Source organism: Panthera tigris, chromosome B2, assembly GCF_018350195.1.
Source record: "Panthera tigris isolate Pti1 chromosome B2, P.tigris_Pti1_mat1.1, whole genome shotgun sequence".
Lineage (NCBI taxonomy): Eukaryota > Metazoa > Chordata > Mammalia > Carnivora > Felidae > Panthera > Panthera tigris.
Window position 1 is genome coordinate 15,715,387 of NC_056664.1, and position 16,622 is coordinate 15,732,008.

The following is a 16,622-nucleotide window of genomic DNA, read 5'->3' on the forward strand; positions in this document are numbered from 1 at the left end:
TAGCAATCAGACAAGAAAAAGAAATAAGAGGCATCCATATTGGTAAAGGGGAACTTAAACTGTCACTGTTGGCAGATGACATGACACTATACATAGAACACCCTAAAGACTCCACCAAAAAACTACTGGAAGTAATGAATAAATTCAGCAAATTTTTAGGATACAAAATTAATACTTAGAAATTGGTAGCATTTCTATACACCAATAATGAAGTAGACGACAGAGAAGTTAAAAAAATGCCATTTACAACTACACCAAAATGATTCAAACACCAAGGAATAAACTTAACCAAGGAGGCAAAAGACCTATACTCTGAAAACAATAAAACACTGATGAAAGAAATTAAAGACAACACAAAGAAATAGAAATCTATCCCATGTTCATGGAAAGAGTAATACTGTTAAAATATCCATACTACCTAAAACAATCTATAGATTTGCGGCAATCCCTATCAAAATGCCAACAGCATTTTTCACAGAACTAGAGCAAATAATACTAAAATTTGTATGAACCCACAAAAGACTCCAATAGCCAAAGCAATCTTGAAAAAGAAAAACAAAACTAGAGGTATCACAATTCCAGATTTCAAGATACACTACAGAGCTGCAGTAATCAATACAGTGTGGTATTGGCACAAAAACAGACACAAAGATCAAAAGAACAAAGTAGGAAATCTAGAAATAAACCCACAATTATATGGTCAATTAATCTTCAACAAAGGAGGCAAGAATATACAATGGGGAAAAGATATTCTCTTCATTAAATGGTGCTGTGAAAACTGAACTACAAGAAAAAGAATGAAACTGGGCCACTTTTTAAAAACATTTTTTAAATGTTTATTCATTTTTGAGAGAGAGAGACAGAGCATGAGTGGGGGAGGGGCTGAGACAGAGGGAGACACAGGATCCAAAGCAGGCTCCAGGCTCTGAGCTGTCATCACAGAGCCCGACGCGGGGCCTGAACCCATGGACTGTGAGATCATGACCTGAGCCGAAGTCGGATGCTTAATTGACCGAGCCATCCAGGCACCCCAGACCACTTTTTAACACAATATACAAAAATAAACTTAAAATGGATTAGACACCTGAATGTGAGACCTAAAACCATAAAAATCCTAGAAGAGAACACAGATAGTAATTTCTCTTACATTGGCCTTAGCAACATTTTTCTAGGTATGTCTCCTCCTAAGTCAAGAGTAACAAAAACAAAAATAAACTACTGGAAATACACCAAAGTAAAAAGCTTTTTGCATAGCAAAGGAAAGCATCAACAAAAGGAAAAGGCAACCCACTAAATGGGACAGGATATTTATAAATGATGTATCTGATAAGGGGTTAATATCCAAACTATATAAAGAACTTTTACAACTCAATCACCAAAACAAAACAAAAAACCCTAAACAATGCAATTAAAAAATAGGCAGAGGGGGGCACCTGGGTGGCTCAGCCAGTTGAGCATCTGACTTCAGCTCGGGTCATGATCTCACGGTCTGTGGGTTCGAGCCCCACGTCAGGCTCTGTGCTGACAGCTCAGCGCCTGGAGCCTGTTTCAGATTCTGTGTCTGCCTCTCTCTCTGCCCCTCCCCCACTCGTGCTCTGTCTCCCTCTGTCTCAAAAATAAATAAACATTAAAAAAATTTTTTTAATAGGCAGAGGACTTGAAAAGAAATTTTTCCAAAAAAGACATACAGATGGCCAACAGACATGTGAAAATATGCTCAACATCACTAATCATCAGAGAAATGCAGATCAAATGCACAATGAGGTATCACTGCACACCTGTCAGAATGGCTAAAGTAAAAAAGAAAAGAAACACATTTACAAGTGTTAGAAGGGATGTGAAGAAAAAGGAACCCACGCGCACTGTTGGTGGGAATGCAAACTGGTGCAAGCCACTGTGGAAAACAGTATGGAAGTTCATCAAAACATGAAAGAACAGAAATACCTTATGAACCAATAATTCTAGTACTGGGAATTTACCCAAAGAAAATGAAAACACTGATTCAGAAAGATATATGCACTCCTACGTTTACCACAGTATTATTTACAATAGTTAAAATATGGAAACAACCTATGTTTCTATCAAAAGATGAATGGATAAGGAAGATGTGGTATATACATACAATGGAATATTACACAGCCATTTGCAATAACATGGATGGACCTAGATGGTATTATGCTAAGTGAAATAAGTCTGACGGAGAGAGACAACTGCTCTATGATTTCATTCATGCAGGATCTAAAAAACAAAACAAATAAAGAGGAGAATCAGACCTATATATACAGAGAACAAACTGATGGTTTCCAGTGGGAAGGGGGAATGGGCAAAATGGGTGAAGGGTAATGGGAGATACAGGCTTCCAGTTACGGAACAAATAAATTGGGGAATAAAAGGTACAGCATTGAGAATATAGTCAATGACATTATAATAGCATCATATGGTAACAGATGGTAGCTAGTGATGAAAACAGAGAGAGCTGTTGAATCACTACATTATATACCTGAAACGAATGTAACATTATACATCAACTGTATGCACGTAAAATTTTTTAAATAAATTAAATGCTACCTAATTAAAACTAAAAAATAAGAAGGTAAAGTGGTAAAAATACACATGAAACTCCACGGGTGGCTCAGAAGATGCCTCTTCTTTGTAATTCAGTTATTAAGCCATTAAAAAAGTGCGATAAAAACCTAGGTGCTTTTGACAGACTAACGTCGCGCCCATAGTTCACAAAACCTCACATCAGTCTTAAACACTGTCAGGCCAGTTTCTAAGTAAGAAATCAGACACATATTGCCCAATATCACTAAGCATTCTGCCAACCAAATAAAGAAAGGCCCATGAAGCCTGCAGTGACCCCGAGGGGATCCCCAGTTGATCACTGACAGACGCAAACAAGATCATGGCTAAACCACCCCAGGTCAGCGGGTCTACTTTAAAGATTATCAGATAAGAATATTCCATAATCTCTTCTCAGTGTCTAGTTTCTATTCTAAAAGTTTTTAAACTATGTACATGTTACTTCCCCCACCTAAATCCGCACCCTCCACCCCCAGGCTGTAGTGCACTTTGTTCTCCATAAAGATGAAAAATATTATTCCTCATTGGCTCAGCAGCAAAGCACCTATCATCTCCCCCATGGCTTGCTAACAGGTAGAGTTCCTTTTTGCTTTTTGCTTTTTGCTCTAGTTAGGGCTTCCCCAAATTTTGTATTAACTCTTTCACATACTTCTCCCCATGATTCTCCCATGATTCTCCCCATTAGAGTGGAAACTATTCAAGAGCAGGGACTACATCTGCCTTGTTCACCTGTTACCCAACACAGGACCAAGTACATAGCAATCATTCAGCAAGTATTTACTGAAAGAACAAATAGTATATAAATGAATGAAAACAGCTATTTTTTGAGCTGTTTTCCTCCTTTTTTTCTCACTTCATCAAAGAATAAAATCAGTGAATTACAGCTATCGTGTTCACGGCAGAGAGAGGGCTGATCTATGGTGCCAGGTTGGATCCAGCATAGTTGTCTTGGTATGTTACTCTGGGGGGATCTCTGAAAGGATGAAAATGGACAACTTTAATAAAAGCCAACAACGCAATGCTATTCCTTTCCATTGTACTTACTTGGCTTCTGGCATTTCAGCCTATGTGATGGCTTACTGGTGTCCACTTCTGACTCTAAATGACATATCCTTTTCATCACATGGAATTTATTATTTCACAATTAGGAGAAACCTGACTTATGTAGATGCTGAAAGCATGCAGATACGTTTTCCTCTGCCCTCCAACGCAGGAGTTTGCTCCACTATGGTTACAATTGGCCAGTTTTACTCAAGAGCAACCAACATCGTTTGCCAAAGTGCTGGCGAACCACAGCGACAGGCACTGAATACATAGCTAGAAGAATGCTAATGGGAAGGATCATCTGGACTCTGGGGACTTGGTTTTCTATTACTTGTCTGAAGTTGACCTTCTCATGTGACCAATGGCAAGTTAGTTCAATTCTATGGCCTTGGTTTTCTCAGTTAATACAAGGTTTGGATAAAATGGTTTCAAAGGTCTCTTTAAGTTCTTACAAGTTATGATTCTACCTAACAAGTGGTAAGTTACGTTGAGTCGGAATTCTTCAGGAAACAGGCTGATGTATTCCTGGTTGCACAGGCAGCAGAGAAAGCCTGCCCTGTGCCTGGTAGCTGAGAGGACCCTCACCCCACCCCACTGCCAACTCTGACCCTCCATACAGGATAAGATGCCTGTGCCAAGGGTACACCCTGAATCCCGCACCCCCTTTTCAACCACATTCTGGGCATTGGGTACTTGGGACCATTGAATTCCTTGCCCAGATGGCCAAGAGCTTCCAGAAGATGGAGCTTGAGTAGTGGGCTGGTTGGGTCCACACTCGTGCCCCAGAGGTTCCTTGTGGTGGGGGATGGGCCTAGGGTGGGAAGAGAGAGTCAAGGGGAGAGTTGGCTGTATTTGTACTTTTGTCCAGGTCTAACAAATGTTAGCCGAAGACCTACCAGAGGTTGCTTTATGATGTCACAATGACAGAAAAGGTAAACGAGATGGAAGGAAGCAGCGCCTTCCTATTGCTCATGGAAAATCTAAAATAAATCACTCTGTTTTCTGTTCCTTTGAGGTTTTGAATATCAATTAAATATAATTGGCTCCCTCCTTCTGTAAGACTTTCTGTTAGAGAATACAAAGTTGAATAATAGCATGCTGTCCCTGCTCCCGAAAGCACATGAGGAATTCTTTTATCGTGTATTGCACCTTATCCTCTGTCTTCCTACAGGTAAGAGAGTCATTTAAATGTTGAAGTTGACCTTAGAATGCCTCTTTTCAGGATTACTATGAGGACAATCTTGTGACATCCAAAAAACTTAGAATCGAAGGTAGGCAACGTTAGGGAGAAAAAAAAAAGTATTATATACAGAAACAGGGGCAAAAACAGACTATTTGATCTGTGTTTAGAGAGGGCTATGGAATGCATGAGTAGAGACAAATTTTCTGGATCTAAAAAAGGAAACTTGGTAAATGGGTGCTTGGTAAAGGAAAGTGCTGGAAACATAGTGGTTCCTTTATAAAGGTTTGGGAATGAAATTAAACGGATCAATATACACCCACACAGAGGATAGTCTGCTGGGAACGGATATTTGTAAAGAAGTTGGAAGGCATCGGGAGAAACAGATTTCTCCTAGTGGCAATATAAGGAGTCAGGTCCTTTGGGAGTGAAATAGAGAATCAACTATAGAAGCTACAGTCATAGTTCTGAGGGCTTGTTTTGACTGTCAAAAATAGATTCTCTTAAAAATTACTGTTCTGTTTCTTACTACTTTTAGCTGTTAAATGTGGATTCTATTGATTTTTAAATACATGTTAATCTTGTCTTCAGCCATCTTGCCAACCCTTCCATATTAGTTCTTTTTTTTTTTTTTAAGCAGTCTCCAGCCCAATGTGGGGTTCAGACTCATGATCCTGAGATCCAGAGTCACATGCTCTACCAACTGAGCCAGCCAGGTGTCCCACATAAATACATCCATCTTTCTTTTCTTTCTTTCTGCTTATTTTTGAGAGAGAGAGCGAGCGAGCATGAGTGGGGCAGGGGGCAGAGAGAGTGGGAGACACAGAATCTGAAGCAGGATCCAGGCTCTGAGCTGTCAGCACAGAGCCTGGTGCAGGGCTTGAACTCATGAGCTGCGAGACTATGACCTGAACCAAAGTGGGAAGCTTAACTAACCGAGCCACCCTGGTGCCCCACATTAATACATTTTCTAATGTTAACCTGCCCGTGGCTGGATAAACCCACTTGGATATCTCTTCCCCCCCATCCCCATCTCTGTTTAGTTTGGTAATATTTAGTCTATATTTCCAAGTAAAGTTGATCTACAGATTTTCCTTTCTCCCAAAGTCTTCTTGGTATTGTGGTTATACAACAGAATGAGGAGCTTTCTCCCAGTTTCTGTGTTCCGGAATAATTTGTTCCTTGACAGTATAGTAGAATTTGACTAAATAACCACCTAGGCCTATCGTTTATATTTTTAAAGAAGGGTGATTTTAAATTACTGTGTGTAATATTTATCTAGAATGTATAAAGCAGCCTGAAACTCAGCAAGAGGAAAACAACCCAATTAAAAAAAAAATTGTCAAAAGATTTGAATGAAGATATAAAAATGGTACATTAGTACATGAGCAGATGCTCAATGTCCTTAATCATTAGGGAAATGCAAATTTGAATCACAAGGAGATACCACTCATGCTCATTAGAATAGCTAAAAGAAAAGAATGGACAATACCAAGTACTGATGGAAGCACAAAGCCAGCAGAAACCCCACTGCATTGGAAAACAGCATGGTAATTTCTTACAAGGTTAAACATACCCTTAACACATGACCCTGCAGTCTCTGTCATTTACCCAAGTGAAATGAAAACATGTTTACATAGAATTGCCCCCATCTAGAAACAACCCCAAAGCCCTTCAACCGGCCCAATGGATAAAGTGGGGTATCCATGCAACTGCATGTTTTTTCCCAAGAAAAAGGAATGAATTACTGATATACACCATAACACAGAGGAATCTGAAATGCATTCTCAAAAGGCTACACACTTTCTACTATTTATGTAACATTTTGGAAAAGACAGGGACAGAAAACAGATCAACTGTTATGGGAGAAAGAGTTGTCTACAAAAGGGCATGAGGGAATTTTTAAAGTATTTTTTAAAGTTTATTTATTTTTGAGAGAGAGAGCATGAGCAGGAGAGGGGCAGAGAGAGTGGGAGACACAGAATCTGAAGCAGGCTCCAGGCTCTGAGCTGTCAGCACAGAGTCCTATGTGGGGCTTGAGCTCGTGAACCGTGAGATTATGACCTGAGCTGAAATCAGACACTTAACCAACTGAGCCACCCAGGCACCCCTAGGGAATTTTTTTAGAGAAAAAAAACCCCCCACAAAACTATATCATAGCTGTGGTGGGGTTATATGTCTGAACATAATCATCAAAACTCATAGAACATGAGAAAGGGTGAATTTTACTGTATGTAAATTATATCTCGGTAAGAAAAGATACAGAAAAGAAAGTGGATGGGTAAACTCTGAATTTAGTTTGGATACTAGTTATAATTTATTCAGGTTTTCTATTAGCCTCCACCTGTATCATTTCCTGGGAAGTTGTCTTTTTAACTTTGGTTTTTAAGTTTTTCCATAACTTGTTGGGTTTTTCCTTTTGATTAAAAAAGACTGCACTCTATCTGTAGCTATGTTCTTTTCATTTCTATTATTTTTAAAATTTGTGTCTTTATATAGTTATCTGTTTCAGACATTTTTTCAAATAACTGTTTTGAAGGCTTTATGGATTTTATTTATTGTTTGTTTTCAGATTCATTAACTTTGGGTCTTTTCAATCTTATTTTCAAAGGTATGCATTTAAGGTTACAGATTTCCTTCTACTTATTGCTTTATATTTCATATGTGTCTGTCAGTTCTAAACATTTAGAAGTCAGTCAGTTCCAAACATTTAACATTGAGTATAATTGATTCTTTAATCAATAAACTATTTGGATATTTGTTTTTTAATTTCTAAATTTATAATGAGCTTTGGCTGTCTTACAGCTTAATTGTGTATTTTTATTTTCTACATCCTTAACTATTTTTTTTGTCTGCCTGAACAGTTACTGAGAGACATACACTAATAGACTGGTTCATTTATCCTTGTATTCAGCCAACTTTTGCTGTATATATTTTGAGACTATATAGTTAGATACATACATATTTTGAATTGTTACATTTTCCAAATGAACTGCTCCTTTTATCAATACATAATGAACATTAAGTTTCTTGACTTAAAATATATTTTGCCTGGTATTATTAATGTAGATTAATTAGCATCCCTTAAACATTTGTTGATCTTCTTATGCTCTTTTAAACTTCTCTATATCCTTACACTTAAGTATATTTTATAAGTAGCTTATATCTAGGTTTTTGTTATATAGGTTTTAGCAACCTTAATCTTTTAACTGATATATATAGACCATTTATGTTTATTGTAATCACTGATATATCTGGACTTATTTCTATTCTTATTCTATGCTAGTTACCATGATTTTCCTTTCTTCCTTCATTCTTTATTACCTTCTTTTAGAGTGATGAGGTTTCTTGTCTTCCTTTTTCCTCTTCACTGGTTTAAGTTATACATTTTACTTCTATTGTTTCAGTGGTTAGCCTTAAATATTCAATATGCTTACTTGATGTAAAAAGTTCAAAATGGGGGCACCTGGGTGGCGCAGTCAGGTTGAGCGTCCATCTTCAGCTTAGGTCATGATCTTGCAGTTCACGAGTTCAAGCCCTGCGTCGGGCTCCGTCTCCCTCTCTCTGACCCTCCCCGGTTTGCACTCTCTATTCTGTTTCTCTGTTTCTCTCTCTCTCTCTCTCTCTCTCTCTCTCTCTCTCTCTCAAATAAACAAACATTAAAATAAAAATTTTTTTAAGTTCAAAATGAATCACTACTTTCCACCTCCAGAATAACATAGTAAGCTTAGAACAACTTAACTCAGATCATCCTCTCCTATTTTATATGTGTAGTATACTGATTTTGCCTTTATTATCCCCCCCAATTGCTTATGATTATTCTTAAACGAGCAGCCCTTGTTTTTATCTGCAAAACTTTACCAATTTCTTTCCTCATTATTGCTTCCTGTGTTTCACTCCTTTATTGTGGGTTCTATCTCCTTCTTCCTGAATTATATTCTCTTCCACTTCTTTTGGGGTCTATCTCTTCGTGTAAACTCGTCTTGATTTTTATGCCTAAAAATATTTTTAATTCACCGGAACAATGTTTTACCAGGGCACAAAACTGTTGGTTAGTCGTGTTTCCCCTCAGTGCTCTGAAGATACAATTTTCATGGCCAGTCATCTCTAGTGTAATGACTTTGAGGAAAATGATGCCTCTGAGAGCCATTAGTGACTCAGACTCACAAGGGAAGAAGAGAAAAGGATGTAAACAGCATTAGGATAAACAGAGGTAGGAGGAACAGAGGGAAGTCAGTGCTAGCTCCCAAAAGTCTGTGCTTAGGCCTGATAGTCCCTTCTTGGCCCAGAAGTATTCTTCCTCTTTAAGAATCAACATCTCTGCTGGTTCTTAAGAAAGGGCTGTGAGAATGATCTTAACCTGCAATTCTCCGTGAATTGTTGGTCGAACTAGAAGAAGAGCTAGCAAGGACAAGGCAGTCTTTGTTCTGATATTCCTAAAGTCCCTGTAAGGGAAGCCTACTGTGATGACATTTAAGGAGCCAACCGGGGCGCCTGGGTGGCTCAGTCAGGTGAGCCTCTGACTTCAGCTCAGGTCATGATCTCGCAGTTTGTGAGTTCGAGCCCCACGTCGAGCCTGCCGCTCTCAGCGCAGAGTCCACTTCAGATCTTCTGTCCCCCTCGCCCACCCCAACCCCCGTCCCTCCCTGGCTCGCGCTTTCTTAAAAATAAGTGAAATTAGTCAGTCAGAGAAAGACAAAAATCCTATGACTTCACTCATAGGAGGACTTTAAGAGACCAAACAGATGAACATAAGGGAAGGGAAACAAAAATAATATCAAAACAGGGAGGGGGGACAAAACAGAAGAGACTCATAAATATGGAGAACAAACTGAGGGTTGCTGGAGGGGGTGTGGGAGGGGGGATGGGCTACACGGGGAAGGGGCACGAAGGAATCTACTCCTGAAATCATGGTTGCACCACATGCTAACTAGTTTGGATGGAAATTTTAAAAAATTTAAAAAATTTAAAAAAAAATAGGACATTAAAAAAAAATTTAAAAGAGCAAACCATACTTTTGCCTCCTTATTTAAATAAGTTTTCAGATAACATCATGCAGCCTCTTCAAATAGTTATAACCTGGAGCAGTATCATGGGGAGAGTTTGCGCAAAGAGGTATTTTGCTAACGGGAAGAATAAATATTGTGTCTATCGTTTCTGCTATTACTGTATCTGAATGCAGCCGAAAACTGACTTAATAAAATTTGACATGTTTTCCCCATATATGTTGATTTAAAACCAAAGGATCTTACAGCTGGCAGAGGCCTCGGAGACCATCGATTCTGAACCCTTCACTTGATGCCTGAGAAACAGAGCTCTGGGGGAGTTCGTCCAGGGGCAGAACCCAATTTGGGACAAGAAAATGAGGTTATGCCAAGGACTAGAGCACGGTCAGGGCTTTGCTCAAAATAATTACTGCTATAACTCCCGGGTTTATGTTCCGACACTTTTTTGGGTACGTGAAAAGAGTGACACTTTCAGGATTTTCTCGTCTGGTGTTTTACATACTGGACTCTGTATTACTCTCTGCTCATGTGAAGGAGTAACCCATTGGCTCTTTGGCACATTTCTGATTTACTGTTGATATAACGGATTTCTGGAACTCTAAGTGCTTGCTGTATTTTCCTAAAACTATGCTCATTTTTAGCTCAGCCTGAAAACTCTTCTCATTTTCTACGAGGGAATCAAGCCATGAAAACTTTCCTTTTTACAAAAAGTTCTAACCTAGGATGACACAAAATTTAGGTGAAGAGCTTTTCTAACATTATGGTCCTACTTAATCTCTAACACCTCTTTCTTTTCTTTTCCACCAGGTTTGCTTTTTAGGTTTTCCTTCGTGTGACATTGTTTATTGTCCTCAAGGACAAATGTTCACGGCATTGAGTTTTCACAGCTAGTCCTGGTTCCTGACCAAAAGAGTTTGTTCCCAATTACTCCTGGACATCAGATATAGGCTGTGCGTGGTGATGAGACCGTTTTTACCCTGTTTTGTTCACTGAACATTTAAACGATTAGTTCTTGGAAGACTACCTATATATTAAGAAGGTTATCTCGTTTCAGAGGACTTTGCAGAAGGAAATCATGTGCCCCACTGATTTAGTTTGGCATCCTGAAAGCCTTGATCCGTTTGAACCCCGCAGACACCTTAGTTCCAATTAAGACAGCTAGGTACAAATTTCAATAGGGTTAATTTTGCCCGCTGAGCAAGTTCATGCTCACGGAGACTCTAGGCTCATTACAGAGGTCTCCGGCCCACGCTTATCCTGCGGAACCCCAGACTCCAGCGGTCGAAATAACTTTGTAAAAGGTCCCCAAAGAAATGCATTCGGTCTTCTAATGAGGAGTGATAGCTGAACGGGCCACATGGGAAGGAAGGCAGCGGAGGCCAGGAGACCGCATCCAATATCGAGACAGATAGCCAGCAACGGAGCCGTTCGAATGGGAATATTCCTGTGTGGCATGTTTCTTACATAAAGCTGGGCGCAAGTGAATTCGGTAGCCCTTCAATGCATAGATCCTGCTCTCGGCCACAGCAACGGTGAGACTAAGGAAAACGTATTCAATGACTTTTCTTTACACTTGTCGAAAAGAATGCCTGTCTGCGGTCAAAATGAGGGGCGTATTAGACGCAGCAGACACCTGGAGATGGTGTAGTCTGAGCCTCACATTTTGAAGACGGAAAGATAAGGTTCAGAGAGGTGAACTCACTTGTCTATGGCCACATAGCCAGCAGGAGCCAGACCCGTGGTGTTGTTAGCATATCACAGTGCTACTCTTAATTTAACACCCAATTAAAAACACAGCAAATTCACTGCACACCCCCGGTATCGGGATACGGCACGACTTTCTCAAGGTCTAATGGGAACCCCTTAATTACAGTGCGAGTGAGCCCTGGGCATTTCGCTTGTCAGAATCCCCGGGGTATGTTTCTGAAATCTATTGCTGGGTGCAGCAGTAGCCTGCCAAGCATTCTTTGGCCTGCACTCCGAGGGCTGTGTATCTGTGCAATCTCCCGCAGGGAGAGGAGTGAAAAATTAATGAGGAGCTCAGAAAAGCTCATTTTCAGGGCTACAGAGACGGGGAGGGCAATGAAAATTGGAAGTGAAGGGAAAAGTTTAAGTCATCGGCCTCAAGCTCTGGCAAATCATATAAATGGGGTGTAAATGTAAATATACCCACACAGGAATGGAAAACCACCAAAGAGCGATTTAGGGAGGCCCTGGATCTGAATTATAAATACCCAGGGCAGCACTCTCTGTGATTCATTCATGGGCGTCTGTCCGTCTCTGGGAGGCTCAAACCTGCAGCCATTTGACATGGGAGGTTCAGCTCTCCCTGAGCTGACAATTCCTTTTCATGGAGGATCATGCGTCTTGATCCGGATGGGTTTTTCTCTGACCCTCCTTGGGGTGTAACAGCCTATGAGCCTAGGAGGATGAGGGTGAATTTTAAAAAAAATCAGATACCTTTTAAATAAACATTTCTGGAAGATTTTTTTTTCCTTTCCAACAAGCTAATAGAATTCATTTTCCAAGAAGACAAAATTCAGTTCGTGTTAAAAATTGTAAGCCATTTTTATTGACAAAGCTGGATGCCCAAAGAAGAACAAAACGGGCACCAGTCACTCCCCACTGGGTACTCAATGTGGGACTCTACTTGCTGAGGCTCTAGTCTGTACCTCTTCTGTCTCTCGAGCAGCTATTTCCAAGTAAGAGTCCTCCAGCAATCAGGCCATGTGCTCCCAGCTAAGGAACTACTTTCTCTGGAATATGGTATTTTGGAGGATTCTCATTGCTCAAAAGGGCTCTGGGGCTGGAAAACCAGGAGGACGTTGATCCCAGGAATAACTGAGCTACTGGTATTCTTTTGCTGATGAACAATGTTTGCAAGTCCATTAACGAGTTAGCAACGGGCCCCGACCCTGATAGACCTGATAAAAATTTTTAAGTCAATAATGGCTTGCTCACCTCTGGAAGATGCCTAAGGAGAAGAAAAACCTGGTTGTCTTTTTTGCAGAGAGAAGGAGGGGGGGGTGGACAGAGGATCCGAAGCAGGCTCTGTACTGACAGCACAGAGCCCGACGTGGGGCTCGAACTCACAAACCGTGAGATCATGACCTGAGCTGAAGTCAAGACACTTAATTGATTGAGCCACCCAGGTGCCCCAACCTGGTTATCTTTTGAGAGGAAGAAGGCCTTCATCTCATTCACTGTTGTCATGGGCTGAATTGCACTGCTCCTAACATTCACATGTGATCTAATCCTTACATCCCATCCCTTACCTATTACGAACCCCTGCTCCGAACTTCCAAATCACACCTCTGATTTCCCACCTCGGGGCCTCTGTTTATGCCACTGGCTCCGTCGGGGATATGCTGTCCCCAACCATGTCTGCCAAACTTCTAAGGACCGTAGCTGTGGTGCTGTGGTTAAGTCTGTGGGCTCCGCTGGGCAATGAACCAGATGGAACCTGCCTCCCCTACCTGCTAGGATGCGACATCGGCAAGTTAGTCAACTTCCTTGTGCTGCAATTTCCACAAATGCAACACGAGGATAATAAGACCCCGTGGGGCTACAGTGACCGGGAAACAGGAAAGTGCATGAAGCGTGCTGAGAACAGTACCCGGCATGTGAGGCTTGCAAGAACTCTCACCTATGGTTCTTTCTCACAAAGTGAAGGTCAGAGCACTCTTCTGTGACCCCTCAGCACATCGCCACTAACCTGCTCTTTGGCCACTTAGGTTTCTTCTATAATTTCTTTTAGACACGCTCCTCCTCAAATCCCTAACTTTGCCACATTCCTTCCTGTATCCCGAAGGTCTCTTCTCTCTTACCGACCTTGAACACTAGCTCCAAAGCCTCCTGGGAACCTCACTCTGTGTTCTTTCCTGCTCAGCACTCTGTTGTGAGCTCTTCTCTGGCCCCAGCTGGGTCAGACTCCAGTCTCCAAGGGGATGGGTGGGACTCTATTTTTCATCTTAAAAAAAAAATTCTTTTAATGTATATGTATTCTTAGAGAGAAATAGAGAGAGCATGAGCAGGGGAGAGGCAGAGGGAGGGAGACACAGAATCCAAAGCAGGCTCCAGGCTCTGAGCTGTCAGCACAGAGCCCGACGTGGGGCTCGAACTCACGAACCATGAGATCACGACCTGAGCCGAAGTCGGACACTTAACTGACTGAGCCACCCAGGCACCCCTATATTCTTCATCTTCGTGTCCAAGGGCCTAACTCACGATGCTCAGAAAACAGTGAGGACCGAATGAATCGAACCACGAGGAGGTGTGAATACCCCAGTGATCTGTAGCTATCAGGACGTCTCTACACAGCTCCCCGTAGCTGCATTTCTAGGTGCCACACGAGTGGGTCTTGCACGCACCCACGCACAGGCGAGGGGCTGAAATAACCCGAGGCACCCGTGTTTTCCAGTGGAGACATTAGGTCATTTCTCTGTGCAGGAACTCTCAACCGGGACTAAATTAAGACAATCCAGAAATCATTTCTTTTGTGCTCCCAAAGCACTTTGTGTATACCTCATGATCATTTATCTTGCAGCCTCGTAATTACTGGCTGCCAGTTTGGTTTCTTCCGTTTGTGTATGTTCAGTGTGGGCAGACTCTGTCTTATTTAGCTCTCTTTGTTCTGAGCCTGCCACTTAGGAGCTCTTGGGTAAGTATTCGTTGAACAAAAGAAGTTGCCAGAGAAACCTGAGCTCAACCATGGGGGCACCATGAGCCACGAAGTGGCATCGGGCAGGAAAAAAGATGCTCCCTCACCTTTTTTCCAAAAACCACATCCGTTGCTAAGAAGGTTTATCTGATCAAACACTATTATTTCTATGACATAATTCTGAAAAGAGTAAAATTCTTGGCTACATTCAAATAATCACCTTGGCTTCAAATAATCACGCTCTGGCTTGACTTATCAGTGTTCTGTTTTCCGGGCTTGATTCAGGCAGGCAGAGAGCAGAAAGCTCTCTGGCATATGACCTTGAGCTCTCAAGTGCTCTGCTACGGGGAAGTCGGGCAGCCCAGGCTGGGAGCCTGTGGCTTTGCAAGCTAAAAGATAGATACAAATGGGTCTTGGCCAGCCACTCGTGGGCTCACAGCATGCCTGGAAAGGAGAGCTCTAGAATCTCTGTTCGGAAAGCAAAACTAGGGTTAATAAAGAGGAAAGGGCGGCTTGAAGGGCCAGTTCCCACCTTCTGTAATCGTCTCATTGCGGGCAGATGAAGGCTGGATAATTTCTGCATCTGAAAAAGAAGTACCTATGGGAGCACAGGCCAGAAACAATGTCAGCCTGTTACCAAATAAAACGATTTCCTGGCCGACAACAATTGCAAGTCAGTAACAAGTAACCGTATACAGGTTGTTACCAAGACCTCACTCCAGGACTTGGCTTTCTGTTCTGATGCTGGCAAATATCAAAGTGTTGAGCCAAGGTACAGTGGGCTGGGGTACCAGGCTTCTAGAGTTCAAATCCTGGCTCTGCGTTTTCACAGCTGCGTGACCTCAGGGCAAGTTGCTTACCCTCTCTGTGCCTCCGTTCCCTCATCTGCAAGATGGGGAACAAAATGGATCCTGTCTCACGTGGGTTTGCGATGATTAATGTGGGTTAGTAAACGTGAAGATCTTGGAAGAGTGAATGGCACTAAATACATACGTGTTGACGGACTCACGTTAAATGAGGCAAAGATCACGCGTGACTGTAATTCAGTGAGAAGGTCTCTTCCGCAATCATTTAAATAAAAGCAACACACCTATGGCAATCCTTCAACTGCAGAGAAAGGGATACGATGAAATGCCCCACGCTTCTCCTTCTGTCTATGCTCAAAACCCAGGTCTATTCCCTGAAAACCAGTACACCCCTGTATGTTTCTTCCACATTTTTGCAGAAACCAACATGTATACATATAATCTATCCTTCAGTTAATAACGCTGTCCTGAGTACTGGAAATTTGCTAAGAGAGTAGATTTCAGGTGGTCCCAACACACACACACACACACACACACACACACAAAATGGTTAACTATGTGAGGAGATGATACGTTAATTAGATTGACCGTAATAATTATTTCACTAGGGGCACCTGGGGGGGCTCAGTCGGTTGAGTGTCCAACTTCAGCTCAGATCATGATCTCACGGTTTGTGAGTTCGAGCCCTGCATTGGGCTCTGTGCTGACCGCTCGGAGCCTGGAGCCTGCTTCAGATTCTGTGTCTCCCTCTCTCTCTGCCCCTCCCCCGCTCATGCTCTGTCTCTCTCTCAAAAATAAATTTAAAAAATTTTTAATTTTTAAAAAATAATAATTATTTCACTATATGCCTATCAAACCATCATACTGCATACCTTAAATATATACAATTTTTGTTTAAAAAAATAAGAGGGGACACAGAAGGCAAGAAACAAATAAAACGGACACGACTAAAACTGTACATCTTAACATTCCCTCAATATCTGAAGGTATAAGATCTACCTTATGTTTTTTGGTGTTCCATCGTGCAGAAAGACCATGATTATGTCAGAAAGACCAGCCTCAGTTGATGCTACTATTATAAACGATCTGTAAAGAACAACCTTGCACATCTATCTGACCCTAATGCTGCACACAGGGACATAGGAAATTACTCAAAATTTCCACCTGCTACTGGGCGTGCTCGTCCTCAAGTCGGTAACTTTGTAGCATCTCTCCCTGTGTCTATAATCTTTGCTTGCCCTACCATGCTTTGCTAGGCTGATGAATTGCTAGGTCAAGGGTAAGTGCATCTAAAATTCCGGTTATTCTTGGGATGCCTGGCTGGGTCTGTCAGTAGAGCCTGC

At 41.6% G+C, this 16,622-nt stretch overlaps 1 protein-coding gene across 3 annotated transcripts in view; it reads right to left on the reverse strand.

Moving 5' to 3' along the window:
• The window catches only part of PHACTR1 (phosphatase and actin regulator 1), a 554,037-nt gene that overhangs the window by 173,258 nt on the left and 364,157 nt on the right, over positions 1–16,622 (reverse strand). The gene's annotated exons all lie outside the window — the stretch shown is intronic.